This window comes from Cervus elaphus, chromosome 27 (assembly GCF_910594005.1).
Source record: "Cervus elaphus chromosome 27, mCerEla1.1, whole genome shotgun sequence".
Taxonomy (NCBI): Eukaryota; Metazoa; Chordata; class Mammalia; order Artiodactyla; family Cervidae; genus Cervus; species Cervus elaphus.
The window spans coordinates 53,539,362-53,554,472 of record NC_057841.1 but is presented as its reverse complement, the minus strand read 5'-3'; the positions used below and the strand labels follow the sequence as shown (position 1 = coordinate 53,554,472).

The 15,111-nt window shown below is 43.8% G+C and overlaps 1 long non-coding RNA gene across 1 annotated transcript in view; it reads right to left on the bottom strand.

Moving 5' to 3' along the window:
* Positions 1-13,683, bottom strand: part of LOC122684968 — a 32,960-nt gene extending 19,277 nt beyond the window's left edge. The window contains exons 1-2 of the long non-coding RNA XR_006338202.1: positions 13,574-13,683; positions 4,841-5,070 (exon numbers count right to left, since the gene is read on the bottom strand). This is a non-coding gene — a long non-coding RNA (uncharacterized LOC122684968). The remainder of the gene's footprint in view (positions 1-4,840; positions 5,071-13,573) is intronic.
* Between the last annotated feature and the right edge of the window lie 1,428 nt (positions 13,684-15,111).

Here is a 15,111-nt window from a genome sequence, read left to right as displayed (position 1 = left end):
AAGGAGGTAAAGGGAACACTCTAAGAGACGTTTGCAGATCTAAAGGATCTTGATAATGACTAAGGCAGCCAGATTGTTAACTTGACAAACTGGAACTATTTTGAAAACGAAGGGGAATTCCGTTGTCACAAGACAACAGGCATGAACTGGGACTGTCCAAGCAAACGAGGATGTATCATCATCCCACTTATGACTGACTTACAGTGACACCTCTTCTACAACCGAAGAACACTGGATGCCCGCTTGCCCTCTCTCTGCCACTGGCCTTAGATGCTTCTACCATCACCTGTGCTGCCAGAATGGCTTCTCCACTGCCCGCTCTGTGCTTCCTTAGCAGTGATTCAAAGTCTCTGCGGGGGCTGGGGAAGTTGTGTCTGATTGGCTGGGCCTAGATCACAATCCCACACCAGCTGAAAAAGAGACTGGGAAAGGATTTGGCCTTTTCAGTTTGCTACCCGGTCACCTTCTCAAGCAGGATTCTGCCTCCTGCCATGATTTGTGAAATGGGGGATTCCTCAAATATAGGTCGTTTCACACTTCAGGCAGTCAAAACAGTAAATGTTCCTATTAAGTCACCAGTTCATCCTCCTTGGTTGAGGCCTTGCAAAAACATCCTCTGGGTCTTTTTATTTAATCTTGTAAGACATGATTAGTATTTCAATTTAGGAATATTTGATTAAATGATATAGATTAAGTCAGAGCACATTTACTACTAATATGGCAATAATCTCACATTAGAAGAGATGATTGTGAGCAATAAATTCACTTTCTAAAATGCCAATTTCATACAAATAAAATCCATTTGAAACGAATTAGCTCACAGCCACTGACATTTTCTAATACAATATGAATGATTTAAATTATTCGTAATCGGTGTTACAGAAGGCTTGAAGTTTTCATGGGTTTTCCCATAAAACGTGTTATGACTTCGTGCCTCCCTGTCTACCTGTGAAGACTGTGGCTAAGGCTGCTCAGATCTCTCAGCGAGTCCTCCAATCAACCCTCCCAGATAAGGTACAGCTGTTCTCTTTGACCACAAGTATACATGGGGATGATTTTCTTAAATACAAACATATACCTGTTAACGTTAAAGCAACATGTCAAATTTATTTGGCACAGTATTTGCAATACGGAACTTATTCCCAGGTGGTGCTAGCGGTAAGGAACCCGCTTGCCACTGCAGGAGACATGAGATGCCAGTTTGATCCCTGGGTTGAGAAGATCCCCTGGAGGAGGGCATGGCAACCCATTGCAGGATTCTTGCCTGGAAAATCCCATGGACAGAGGAGCCTGGCAGGCTGCAGTTCATAGGGTTGCACAGAGTCAGACATGACTGAAGCGACTTAGCACGCACACACACAATAACAAAATAACAATATTAGACCAGATGAATGATCTGGATGAATACCACCCCTCATTGTCTCCCTTCCCACTTTATCCAGCCTAAAGTGTCAGAGCCCTGATAGGGGTTTCTAATGATGGAGTAACAGACGTGGGTTTATATTTGGGGCTATTGCCATTAACTTGCTAATGTGACCTGAGATGAATCACGTAACCTCTCTTAGACTTCCACTGAAAACATCTTTAGCTCCACTGTCCCCTCTCCGCTTGACACACACCTAGAAAATCCCAATCCTTGTCAAACTAAAATATCTATCTATCCTGAATCCTCTCTATAACACCTGAATATTTCTAGGGAAGAAAAAAAAAAAACACACGTTTCATTATGCCAAGTCATCTTAATCTAATGACATAAATCCCAAATAAATACTAGACATTGCCAAGCAATCCTACTAAATGTCCCTAGTAATTTCCCTTTTACATTCTCTGGAGTTAGTTAACATCTTTTCTCCATCTTCTGATCTCCAGAGAATACTCAAACTCTAGTTTAGTCCACTTTAAAAAAAATCAAATGAGCACTTCTCTCCAGGTCATACCCACTCCAAATATCCATTCCATTTCTCTCCTGAACTCCACAGCACAACCACATGCTATATACTGGACCTTCTTCTGGCATTCAGACCATGAGGTATCATTTTAGGAATGGGGAATTCTTAACGCTATATCCCCATCAACTTGCAAAAGCCAGAAATCCCACTCTGATACCTTTGCATGAAAGCTTTTGTTCCTGCTAAAAACACACTATCAAATCCTTTTTCAAATTTTTCTGTCATTTTTAGGCCTTTGAGTAAATGAAATATCCAATGATAATGCTCATGTGGGTGAGAAGAGGTACTGCTGCTGCTAAGTCGCTTCAGTCGTGTCCGACTCTGCGTGACCCCATAGACGGCAACCCACCAGGTTCCCCTGTCCCTGGGATTCTCCAGGCAAGAACACTGGAGTGGGCTGCCATTTCCTTCTCCAGTGCATGAAAGTGAAAAGTGAAAGTGAAGTCACTCAGTCGTGTCCGACTCTTCAAGACCCCATGGACTGTAGCCTCCCAGGCTCCTCCACCCATGGGATTCTCCAGGCAAGAGTACTAGAGTGGGGTGCCATTGCCTTCTCCTGAGAGATACCACAATAAACCAAAACATTTCACCTCTGCTGACACTGGGGTCTTTGGGGCATATACTTCCTAAGTCTGCTTTATGATCAATCAGGCTAGGGAACACAGTGGTGATTTGCATGGGCTCACCTGGGGGCAGGTTGAGAGGCAAGAAAGGAGAACCAGGAGAAAAGAATAGGCTTGTTTCTGTCTTTGGTAAAATCCAGGCCAGAAGATAGTAAAAAAAAAAAAAAAAAAGAAAGAAAGAAAGAAAGCCAGCCTCGGGTCTAACTTGGACTTGAGATGTACAGACAGGCAAAGTGCAAGTGAAAGTCACGCAGTCGCGTCTGACTCTTTGCAATCTCATGGACTAAACAGTCCAGGGAATTCTCCAGGCCAGAATACTGAAGTGAGTAGTCTTTCCCTTCTCCAGGGGATCCTCCCAACCCAGGGATCAGACCCAGGTCTCCCGCATGGCAGGTAGATTCTTTACCAGCTGAGCCACAAGAGGCAGCTGTCAGAACTAGACACTCCAGCTGGCAGAACTGAAGCTGTAACTGTGACCCAGATATGCAGGTCTCTCAGTGGAGGTGGAGGTCTGGCTGACTGTGAGTTGGGGAAAGACTCAGAGAAAATGGAAAAAAATTGTGCCCAATGCTCAGGCTCAGGTCCCTAGTGCCAGCCGACCTTCACCCTGCACCTGAGTCTATGGTGTGGTCACTGAGCTTAATGAATTAGGCCCTCCTAAAAGGAGGTAGGGTCCCACATGGGCTAAATGAGAGCTTTCCACTAAGTTCCACACCTCATGGGAGCTAAATCACACTGTCCACCTCTGGTCCATCAGCTCAGCCTTTGAGGACATTCAGGTATAGGAGTGGATGTCTGTGAGGATCACTGTTGCAAGGACTTGACCACAGCGTCAGCCTCTAGTTAGACTGTGAGGAAGGATGGGTCTCGTCTCTGATGTTGACCAGTGTCAGTCCAGGGTGCTGCTCCCTCATCATACCTTCCTCCCCAGGCCCAGCAGAGAAGATGCAGGTGGCTTGAGAGACACTTCCCTCTGCAGAGCTCAGTGCACTCACCCACCTAGCCATCCCTTCTTTTATCTGCCTACCTCGTATTCACTTTTCATGTAACATAGTTTGGGGCCACTTTTCAAGTCTACAGTTGAAATCTCTCCCTTGAACTCCCACAGTTCTGGTATTCACCATGCAGAAATTTCCAGTTTATGTGTCCAGTTCCCATTACACCTCTTTGCCTCTGCCCCTAGGGCATCAGTGAATATTTGTTTTAGAGCCATACCTTATTCAAACCTGCTGAGAACCTATGGGAAAAAAGGGGGGTTCAATCAACCTCTGACCTTTTCATGCATCTTTAAAAAGTCCTCCAGCCCCATCTAATGTGACCTCACATGGATTCCTTTCACAGCAGGGGTGTGTGTAGGCCAACTGCTCAGCATGGACTTCCAGGAGAGACTCCCTGGCCTCGGGGGACTGGTATCCACTACAGGAACTGATCTTGATCTGCCTTTTCCTGTGTAAGGTCAGCATTGTTCTATCCAGTTCTTTCCTGGGACTCTAATGCCTGGACACAGCAGGCAGAATGTTTGAACTTCCACTCCTAGTGGCTGGCACTGTGATGATCTTTGCTATCCTCCATGTAGTGGGAGCCCTCCCCAGGCATTGAGAACCAGTGCAAGGTACTCTACTTGACAATTTCCAATCACATTTCATAGGCTAGAACTCATTTATGTGGCCACACTTAGATATAAAAAGGGATGGTAGACGGTAGACCTTGGGCAGCTACTTCCCAGTGAAGAATCTACATTACGGGAGAAGAGCTAGCCATCTGTGTCACTCTCTCAGAAAAAAACAATCAGCAAACATTTGTAGAGCAGTGTTATAATTTTCCCAGCAGACATCTTCTTTCCTCAAAAAGCACTCGCATGCACATGACCCACATAAAATGAGGTTTGACTCCTCCCAGAGACAGTTCCATTTTAACAAAAACTGAAAACTTAAACCAAAAAATATTCCAGTCAGTGCAATCCCAGCTGTCAGCCACTCACCTGACAGCAGGCAAGGGGAGCTGAGGGGCCGCTCGGCTGCTCCGAGACCTCGGTGCAAGGAGCTCCTGCCGAGACACAGCGTCGGCCTGTCAGGCTCTCCCCCGGCATTTGACCACAAAGAGAGTCAAGGTGAAGAGTGCAAGAACAAAGTCACACTGGATCAAAGTCCTGCAACTGGTGTGCCTCCAGCTTCTAAGGTATTTGAATATTTGCTTAAATTTTCTATAATTCAGTTTCCCATTTTCTTACATGAGAAGAATAAGTCAAACCCCAGGGTAAGCACTGACCTGGGAGAAGTCACACTGACTCCAAAAAATCCCACGGAGAGTTCTTTGTAGTCTTGAACTATGATGTGTTCTTTGGCTCCAGGAGAAAACTTGTTGCCACCTCCCTCCCATCAGTAAGATATCTTTACTAAACGTCTGCAAGTATTGGAGTATGGATTGGGTCTTTCCTTGGTGGGATGTGGGGGAGGTGCTGGCTCAGGCTTCTCTTTGGTCAAAGGAATGTCTGGAACCTAAGGATGCGATTAATGAAGATTAAAGAAACAGCATTGTTAAAAAGGCAATCTGGAGTCAGGGCACTCAATTAAGACAAGCTCCTTTGCCCCTTCACTTTCCTTGTCTTCCTCTCTCATACTCACATTCCCAGTGATTTTCTTTCATAGCCTTACTTTGTACCACAGGAAAAATGAGTGTGCTAGGAAGATAAACTCAATATGCCTGACTGACTAACAAAGCAATGAAAAGCTAACAGAAGACTATCCGTACAGCAGATGGTAGAATGTACCCAAAGCAAAGGGCTAATCAAAGCCCTACTCTCAGCATCCATCCTCAGACATCCAAAGATGTTAATGCTGTTTTGCCTTGCGAGCCACTGACCCATCGGAAAATCAATGGAGGTCTACAAACAAACGAAAAGCAACCTAGTTCTTTATTTTCCCTGGAGAAATAGTAAGTATTCAATTCACCTGCTTTCTAAATTATAAATAAGGAGACCATGGAACAATTCAATAAAAATATAACAGGAAAAAAAGAGATTTGTAAGACAGAAAAAAAAAGTAGAGTTTTCTCTATTATAACACTTCCCTCCAAAGCTAATTAGCTTACTATTTTTCCTGACTTTTAGATCAACTTTAACCTTCTAACACAGTGGCTGTTAACCAGACAACGCACACCAGAATTATCTGCAGAAGGTAGCAAAAATGTGTGTTCATGGGCCTGTCACAAGATTTTGATTCACTAGGACTTTGTCATGTATGTACAAAGATAAATGACATTTATCTTTGTCATGTATGCAATCTCCTGGTTCAGACCTCAGTTTTATCCTATGCTCTCAACAGGGAGCCCCCCCAGTCACAAAGGGATAAAGCATTCTAATTCTCTACCTAATCAATATGCTTAGCCATGTGACTTGATTTAGCCAATGAAATGTGGGCAAAGTGAGATATGTCACTTTGGGTAAAAGAGCCAGCTCATGGTTCATCCGCAGAAGCAGCAGCATGGTTCATAAGCTTCTTTCTCTCTCTCACCGTGACTAGTATATTCCAGTAGTGTCCATTCTGTCCTCTTGGATCCCACAGTGAAGAAGAGATGCAACTGGCCCACAATGAATGGGCAGCAAGAATAGAAAATAAACCTTTGTTTTGTAAGTCACTGAGATCTGGGGATTGTTTGTTACTGCAACACCATCTAGCCTATCCTGACTATGTCCCCAAATGAAGTCAGTGCTGTATCTCCTTCACAAGGTAGAAGGCTCCTGACTGTGTTTTAAGTAAAGGAGGAAACTAACCCTTATTGGAAGAAACTAAGGCTTCATGACTACTCCCTGCTTGGTACTTTATATGTGGTGTCTTTTCAGTGTTTTATCCTAATGGCCCTGTGAGGAAGAAAGCATTATGCTTATTACAAATAAGGCAGCTCTGACTCAGAGAAGTTAAGTAATATCCCAAGGTTGGTAACAAATGACTGATCTTGAATTTGAACCTAACCACCTGTGTCTATATTTTTGGGCTCCAAACTCACTGCAGATGGTGACTGCAGCCATGAAATTAAAAGATGCTTACTCCTTGGAAGGGAAGTTATGACCAACCTAGATAGCATGTTAAAAAGCAGAGACATTACTTTGTCAACAAAGGTCCATCCAGTCAAGGCTATGGTTTATCCAGTGGTCATGTATGGATGTGAGAGTTGGACTGTGAAGAAAGCTGAGCACCGAAGAACTGATGCTTTTGAACTATGGTGTTGGAGAAGACTCTTAAGAGTCCCTTGGACTGCAAGGAGATCCAACCAGTCCATCCTAAAGGAGACCAGTCCTGGGTGTTCATTGGAAGGACTGATCCTGAAGCTGAAACTCCAGTACTTTGGCCACCTCATGCAAAGAGCTGACTCATTGGAAAAGACCCTGATGCTGGGAGGGATTGGGGGCAGGAGGAGAAGGGGATGACAGAGGATGAGATGGTTGGATGGCATCACCGACTCAATGGACATGAGTTTGAGTTAACTCTGGGAGTTAGTGCTGGACAGGGAGGCCTGGCATGCTGCGATTCATGGGGTCGCAAAGAGTCGGACACAACTCAGCAACTGAACTGAACTGAACCCGTGTCTAACTCTCAAGTCCATACTCTCCACCCCAGAAAGTCATGCAAAATATACCTATTTCCATCCTTCTGCCTTTTATTTACCTGCTCTACCAGTGTTTCTGTTCATGATATCAGAAAAGAAGGCTCATGACAAAAAGGAGAACTGGGAGTGAATGTCTCAGAAAGTAAGAAAGGGGATATGAACCCTGCATGAGCAGCAGTGGGAGGCACTCTGTCAGGGGCACCTGCAACAGGCCTCTTAGCACAGCTCTGCAGCAACCATTAGCAGTGTGTCTCTCATGCCAGCAAAGCAAATGCTGATAATTTAAAGAAAATGAAATTATTAATGCAAATTGCATTAAGATGTAAGCCAGTTTATTTCCAAGATTATAACTGATTATAAAACATACTTGAAGAGGTTTGATTTCTTGTTCAAGGAGTTACATATTTATAACCCCTTTAAAAATAAATTGTCATGCAAGTGTCATGCTGGGTTCTGAGTCGCCATTACTCCCAAAATAAACATGGGAGTGCAGCCCAGAGCAAGTCACAAAGAGCCCCCAGGAGCAGGGCTACGTCGTGATCACGCCGGAGGCAGACCAAGGAGCTGCCTGCTTGTTCAGCTCACTTGCTGAGCCCTGTGCTGTGGACTAGAGTGAGGACACTCCTCCCCAGCATAATATGACCCTAAAGCCAAAAGGTTACACGGTTCTTGAGACAACACAACACAACACACATTTACACTCACACACAGACACACACACTCTCTCAGCATATAAAACGTGAGGTACCTACACAGAAATATTTACACTGCTTTACATTGTTAGAGGGGTTTGCCAGGTAACTCAGTAGTAAGCAATCCACCTGCCAATGTAAGAGATGCAGTTTCCATCTCTGGGTCAGGAAGATCCCCTGAAGAAGGGCATGGCAGCCCAGTCCAGTATTCTTGCCTGGAGATTCCTATAAAGAGAGGAGCCTGGTGGGGTTACAGCCCACGGAGTCACAAAAAAGTCAGACACAGCTTAGTGACTAGAGAACAACATTGTTATAAGAGAAGCTCCTACAATATAATGACATGGAAGGACAGGGACTTGTCAGGCACCCACCCCGCCGCCCCAGGCCACAGCGCCAGCTCCCTGGCCTGTGCAGTAGGTGGTTTGTCCCTGACTGAGGTGTCCCCTTTCTTATCTCATTCCTCTGTTCTCCAGACACCCACCTTTCATCTTTGGGATTTATCTTTATCCAGTCCTTTACCTGGGCTTCCCCAGTGGCTCAGATGGTAAAGAATCTGCCTGCAATATGGGAGACCCGGGTTTGATCCCTGGATTGGAAAGATCCCCTGGAAGAGGGCATAGAAACCCACTCCAGTATTCTTGCCTGGAGAATTTCATGGACAGAGGAGCCTGGTGGGCTACAGTCCAAGGGGTTGCACAGAGTCAGACACGACTGAGAGACGAACACTTTCACTTTCACACTTCAGTCCTTCACCTACTTTATCAATCTGACTTTCCAAGGATCTGATTTCATTCATAAGCCTCATCACAGAAAGAATCTGTAACAGAGCCCCTCTCTCCAGGAATGGGCACATTAACTATTTCATGAGCATTGTCAGTTCAGTTCAGTTCAGTCGCTCAGTCGCGTCTGACTCTTTGCAGCCCCATGGGCTGCAGCAGGCCAGGCCTCCCTGTCCATCATCAACTCCTGGAGTTTACTCAAACTCATGTCTATAGAATCGGTGATGCCATCCAACTATCTCATCCTCTGTCATCCCCTTCTCCTCCCGCCTTCAATCTTTCCCAGCATCAGGGTCTTTTCAGATGAGTCACTTCTTCGCATCAGGTGGCCAAAGTATTGGAGTTTCAGCTTCAGCATCAGTCCTTCCAATGAATATTCAAGACTGATTTCTTTTAGGATGGACTGGTTGGATCTCCTTGCAGTCAAAGGGACTCTCAAGAGTCTTCTTCAACACCACAGTTCAAAAGCATCAATTCTTTGGTGCTCAGTTTTCTTTGCAGTCCAACTCCCACATCCATACACAACTACTGGAAAAACCATACCTTTGACTAGATGGACCTTTGTTGACAAAGTAATGTCTCTGCTTTTTAATACGCTGTCTAGGTTGGTCATAACTTTTCTTCCAAAGAGTAAGCGTCTTTTAATTTCATGGCTGCAGTCACCATCTGCAGTGATTTTGGAGCCCAAAAAAAAATAGTCTTGTCAATGAGCATTGTCTTTTGGATGCAATTTCAAGCACCTGACAGCAGGGAAGGAAGGGGAATGAGGATAAAGCCTAAAGTTTCTCCACTCCCTTCTCCAGTCCCCAAAGCCTCTACCATTTAGTAGGTCTCAGATTCCCCAAATGCAAACAGTGCTTTGGTTCTGTTGAAGGAAGCCAAGTGAACACAGAGGAGTGAACCACCATAAGTCAGCTTGCTGTCAGAGAAACTGCCATGGTAAGGAGCTGCACCTTGGACCATCTTTATCTGGGATGGACCGTGCCATTGCCTTGATGTGAACTCTCACTATCTCAGGCTTCCCCACTCTGTTTTCCTGCCAGTGTCTTTGTTTCTTTTATTAACCACTATCCTGTCTGAAATATTTCTCTAAAATCCAGGTTGAAGAGTCCTCTGTATGATATATTCTCTGATTATTCTCATTTCTCTGTGCTTTCCATCTTTTCAGAAGCTCCTTCCACACTGCCCTTCTGGGATCTGCATTTCAGTATTTAATTACACACCATTTGTTATTGTATATTATGTGTTTCCCGTTAGGATACCATAGACCATTCCTAGAGTGGACACATGGGGATTTGTTATCTGCACAGCTTTCCAACCTATAAGAAACTTCCTCTCCCCCTTTCTAAGATAATTCTGCTTCATCCTTTTGGTTGAGGTGGGTTAGTCCTGACACCCAAATTGGACATAAGACTCAGATTTATCAAAATAGTGAAATGACCCTCTCCCCCAGGGAGTGGTTCTCGGATGAAGAATACACTAAGCCAGGATCACTTCTGGAGCCATTGTCCAAGAGGATTCAGGACCTGTAACAATAGTTGGCTCTGAGACTGCTGGCAGTCATGCCAATACACGATGAAATCCAAAGTAAGGGTCTCGTCGAGATAAGGAAAAGAGAATAGCACTCAGTACCTCTGGACCAGCCAGTCAGTCAGTCAGTTCAGTTGCTCAGTCTAACTCTTTGCAACCCCATGGACTGCAGCACACCAGGCTTCCCTGTCCATCACCCACTCCCAGAACTCAAACTCATGTCCATTGAGTCGGTGATGCCATCCAACTATCTCATCCTCTACTGTCCCCCTTCTCCTCTTGCCTTCAATCTTTCCCAGCATCAGGGTCTTTTCAGATGAGTCACTTCTTCGCATCAGGTGGCCAAAGTATTGGAGTTTCAGCTTCAGCATCAGTCCTTCCAATGAATATTCAGGACTTATTTCCTTTAGGATGGACTGGTTGGATCTCCTTGCAGTCCAAAGGACTCTCAAGAGTCTTCTCCAACACCACAGTTCAAAAGCATCAATTCTTCAGCATTCAGCTTTCTTTATGGTCCAACTACCACATCTGTACATGACTACTGGAAAAACCATAGCTTTGGCTATACAGACTTTTGTCAACAAAATAATGTCTCTGCTTTTGAATATGCTAAGACCAGCCAGGTCTGGAGCTAAATGTACTTCGCTTGAACTTCACATTTATGTTAATTAATCTTTTTTTTCTTCTCAGTTTCAATTGAATTTCTGTCACTTGTATAGTTAAGAATTTTTACTAATACATCTTTCTAATCTAAATCAAATTATTAGAGAGTGTCTTTTACTTTTTTGTACTCTTTACCGGAAGAATGAAGTGAAAATAGCCTGGATGCCAATCCCCATATTTGAGCACATTGGTATATTTGAACAGAGGGAAATAATCAAAACTATTGCCTCACTTTCTGTATAGCAATATGAGCATGCCAGATATGCATAGAAAGTAGGATGGGGAAACCCTTGTTGGGCAACTTAGAAGTAGGAAGAAGTCAAAATATCTTTAACCCAATGATACAAGGGCTTAATATTGGGCTGGCCAAAAAGTTCATTCAGGCTCTTCCCTAAGCTCATACGGGAAAACCCAAATGAAATTTTTGGCCAATCCAATATTTCAAAACAGATAAAGTGAAATCTGTGTTACCTATAGAACTCTGTTTGTCATGAGATATTAAATAGGATTGCCTTCTAGGACCCTCAATTTGGCCAAATGAGATTGCTTCCTAGGTGAATAATAAGGAAATGGGCTGTAGCTATTGGGGCCAGAACATACTCTGTTCAATCTACTGCAGCTAAGGAATACTTCTATTAATATCTGGACAAAGAATGGGCCTTTCTCATTTCCAAGACATGCAGGGACCAAGGATCCCACCTTTGCTTCTGAAGGTGGGTGGGAGAAGGCCCTTCATGAAGCTGAGGATGAACAGATCCAAATGGATGCATGAGAACAGGGAAGACAGAGAGACAGGGAAGGAACACTCATGGAACAGCCTCCATTCAGGGCCTGAGCCATGAACTACCCTTTAGAGGCATGTCTAGAGGAATTAATCCTGCTGGAGACAGGCTCCAGTCTCTGACATTTTCTCACTGTAGGCCTCTAATGCTAGAACTCCTTTGTGATCTTCCTGCAGCCTAGAGTATTTGACCTGGTGAAGCCTGGTAAGGTGGGTGACCATCACCTAATCTTCCAGGGTTACAGAAGCACCGCAGGAGACCTCCTCCAGACTTGTCAGGCAGTACAGTTCTGGTTCCTGGTTATTAAGCCCTCTCTACTGAGGTTGGCAAAGACCATCCTTTTAGAATAAAGGTCCCAAGCTGGATCCAGTTAATATGCTACTATGCCCAGCTATGACTACTCATTCTTCCTACTGATATGACCATAGAGTCAGACCTGGAGGTCTATATACGTCTTGATATTATTTATCAGAAATTCAACTCTCTCAAAATAATGTCCTTAATTGTTTTGCATTTTCACTGTACAGTATTATAATGTATTTACAAAAAGATAATACACACACTTACCCATATACACACAAACATACAGAGATGATCTGTTCTTAACCATCAGAAAATCATTGAAAGAAAGGAGGTCCAAAGGTTTGGAAAGGGAGGAGCAAAAAGAAAAATATTGGTGTAAAATATGGCACATAGACAAATCAGTTTTCATGTCCTTTTAAAGCATTGCTATTTTTCTTAGGAAAAAATGTACCAAAAGTCATATTTTAACGACTAGGTAGTAATAACCTCTCTAGAAACAACAAAATTCATTGTGTGTTAGTTGCTCAGTCGTGTCCGACTCTGCAACTCTGTGGACTGTAGCCCTCCAGGCTCCTCTGTCCCTGGGATTCTCCAGGCATAAATACTGGAGTGGGTTGCCATTCCCTCCTCCAGGGGATCTTCTCGACCCAGAGATTGAACCCAGGTCTCCTGCACTGCAGGCAGATTGTTCACTGTCTGAGCCATCAGGGAAGCCTTCTGGTGTAACAATGCTAAAAATGAGATGGGATTCAGGAAAATGACAGCTAGCCCAGAAATCATACCCAACCAAACCAGACAAAAGTTTATTCAAAAGTCCCCATTTGGAAGCTACTATTCTGCTGTACTCAATTTTCAATAAATTTAACAGGAGGACTTGGACGGCACACTGGACTACAAGCTGAAAAGTCTTAAGGTTTAGTCCTGTCTCTATGACTAAATCCCTCCGTGACCTTGAATAAGTTATTCCAAGTCCCCAGAAATCAAACACAGTGATGTCCAAGAGATCTGTAACTCTAACTTCCATGATTAAATGGAAACATCTGTATTACAGAAAAAAAAAATCTCAGACAAGGAAATTTTTAGTTTAACAGTAACATGTTAACTTATAAAAATCCATTGATGATAATTGCATTGAAGTTAAAAGAAAAGCTCTCATTTAATAAGCACTTATTAAATGCAAGCCATATACTTATAATTTCTAATCATTACACTCCAAAGAAATATTTTACTACTTCTATTTTACAAATCTGGATATTGAGACTCAGAGAATTTAGGTAAATTGCCCAAGATTTACCCAATTATTAAATTTTGGAGCCAGGATTCAAACAGAGGTCTTATTCGGGAAAAAAAATGCCATTTTTTTTTATTGTAGTTAGTTGCCAATTCTATTATCTGCTATATAAAAATTCCAATAAAGAGTAGAAAGAAGTTTCTGAAAACTATGTTGTGAAATTTCTGAGAATTATCTAAGAGACCATGACAAAGACAGACAGCTGTGCACCAAGAAAGTGGAGCCATGTGTCGTGGGAGCATGCCTGGGAGACACGGAGCCGGACACACTTCCCAGCACAGCCCAGCTCCCTCCCAGGCAGGGCCATGCGTCTGCCTTCCCAACAGAATATGAAGGAACTGAAAACTTTCACTTACAGGCCATGGCTTTTGCGACGTACGTGGAACTTTTGCAAACCCCCTTCCCCAGAACAGGGAATTCCAAGTCCGTTAAGGATGTAAACCTCAAGGTGGAAGGAGCCTGTGTCCCTGAATCACCATGCGGAGCAGATCAGCTTGCCGTTCCATCCAGGACTACTGAACTATTATTAATACATTAGTGAGGAAAAGAACTTTTACTATGTGAAACACTTCAGAGTTTTAGCGTTTAAAATGTGAAACATTTTAGGGTTTGCTTGCTACATCGTCTAGCATTTCCCGAAGACAGAGTTGTCAGATGAACTAGGTAGGGAATCTCCTTATCTTTTTGCCCTACATTCCTCTAACATGTGTTTTTGAACCTGCGTGTTGGGAAGAAGTCAGGGAATTAAGGTAGGAGGATGGGGAGTTGCAAGTTTGTGCCTTCAAGGACAGGGATGTGGGCTACAGAAATGGTGTATCACATTGCCCCAGCCCATTCACAAATGATCCCACCTTGGTAATCATGACACACAGATACATTTAGTAATAAAGCCTTGCTGGTTAAGTTATGTACCAACACACACCCACCTTCATAACAACCCAGCCACATCACTCGAGAGCCACTGCCCTCGCAGCACCCTTTTTGGTTCAGTCCTTTATCCATCTTTGAAACCCGTCTGACTCTCACACAGAGGATACATAAGCAGGGCCAGACCATTGCTTTAGCAGTTCCACATCAGATTAACTTGGTTACTGAGTTTCTTAGCAATGTCATAACAAATTACCACCAACTGGGTGGCTTAAAGCAAAATGAATTTATTCTCTCTTACAGTTCTGGAGGCTAGAAGTCTGAAATCAAAGTGAGTTAGTTCCCTCTGAGAACTATAAAGGAGAATTTTTTCCATGCCTCTCTCCTAGCTTCTGGGGGTTGCTGGCATGCCATGGTGGTCCTTAGCTAGGAAGCACATGACTCCTACCCCTGCCCACATCTTCACACAGCCTTCTTCCCTGAGTATCTGCTTCCACATTTTCCTCTTCTTCCAAGGGCATCAGTCACATCAGATTTAACCCACTGGGGGATATTACTTTGATTCTATTAGAAAAGTTATATTTCCAACTAAGGTCACAATCACAGATTTGGGGGTTAATCTTCAACATCTAATATTGCGGGGGCTGCAATTCAATCCAAAGCAGCTACTAAGGTAGTTGCCAACTCATAGCCAGGTTCTTCTAACTGGCCTCCTGTAATCTCTTCTCCTAAAACTAAGCCTTGTTGAACAAAGGTTTTTGGAAGAAGGTTCAGCTCTTACCTTACCCTTTTATGCATAGATTTCAGCTCTGTCTTTCTCTCCTGTGTTCTTCCTGGCACCAAAGTCCTAGCTTCTACAAGCCCCACAAATGTCCCTTCCTCCTTCCCCTGGGCGTTCTAAATTAGACTCTTCTACCCTTCAGCCTGTTATGATAGGCTGAAACCTTCAGCCTTGAGACCAACTTCCCATTCATCCACCCCAGCCAGCACTAATGGAATCTGTGCCGAGTTCAGTATGTGCGGGCTG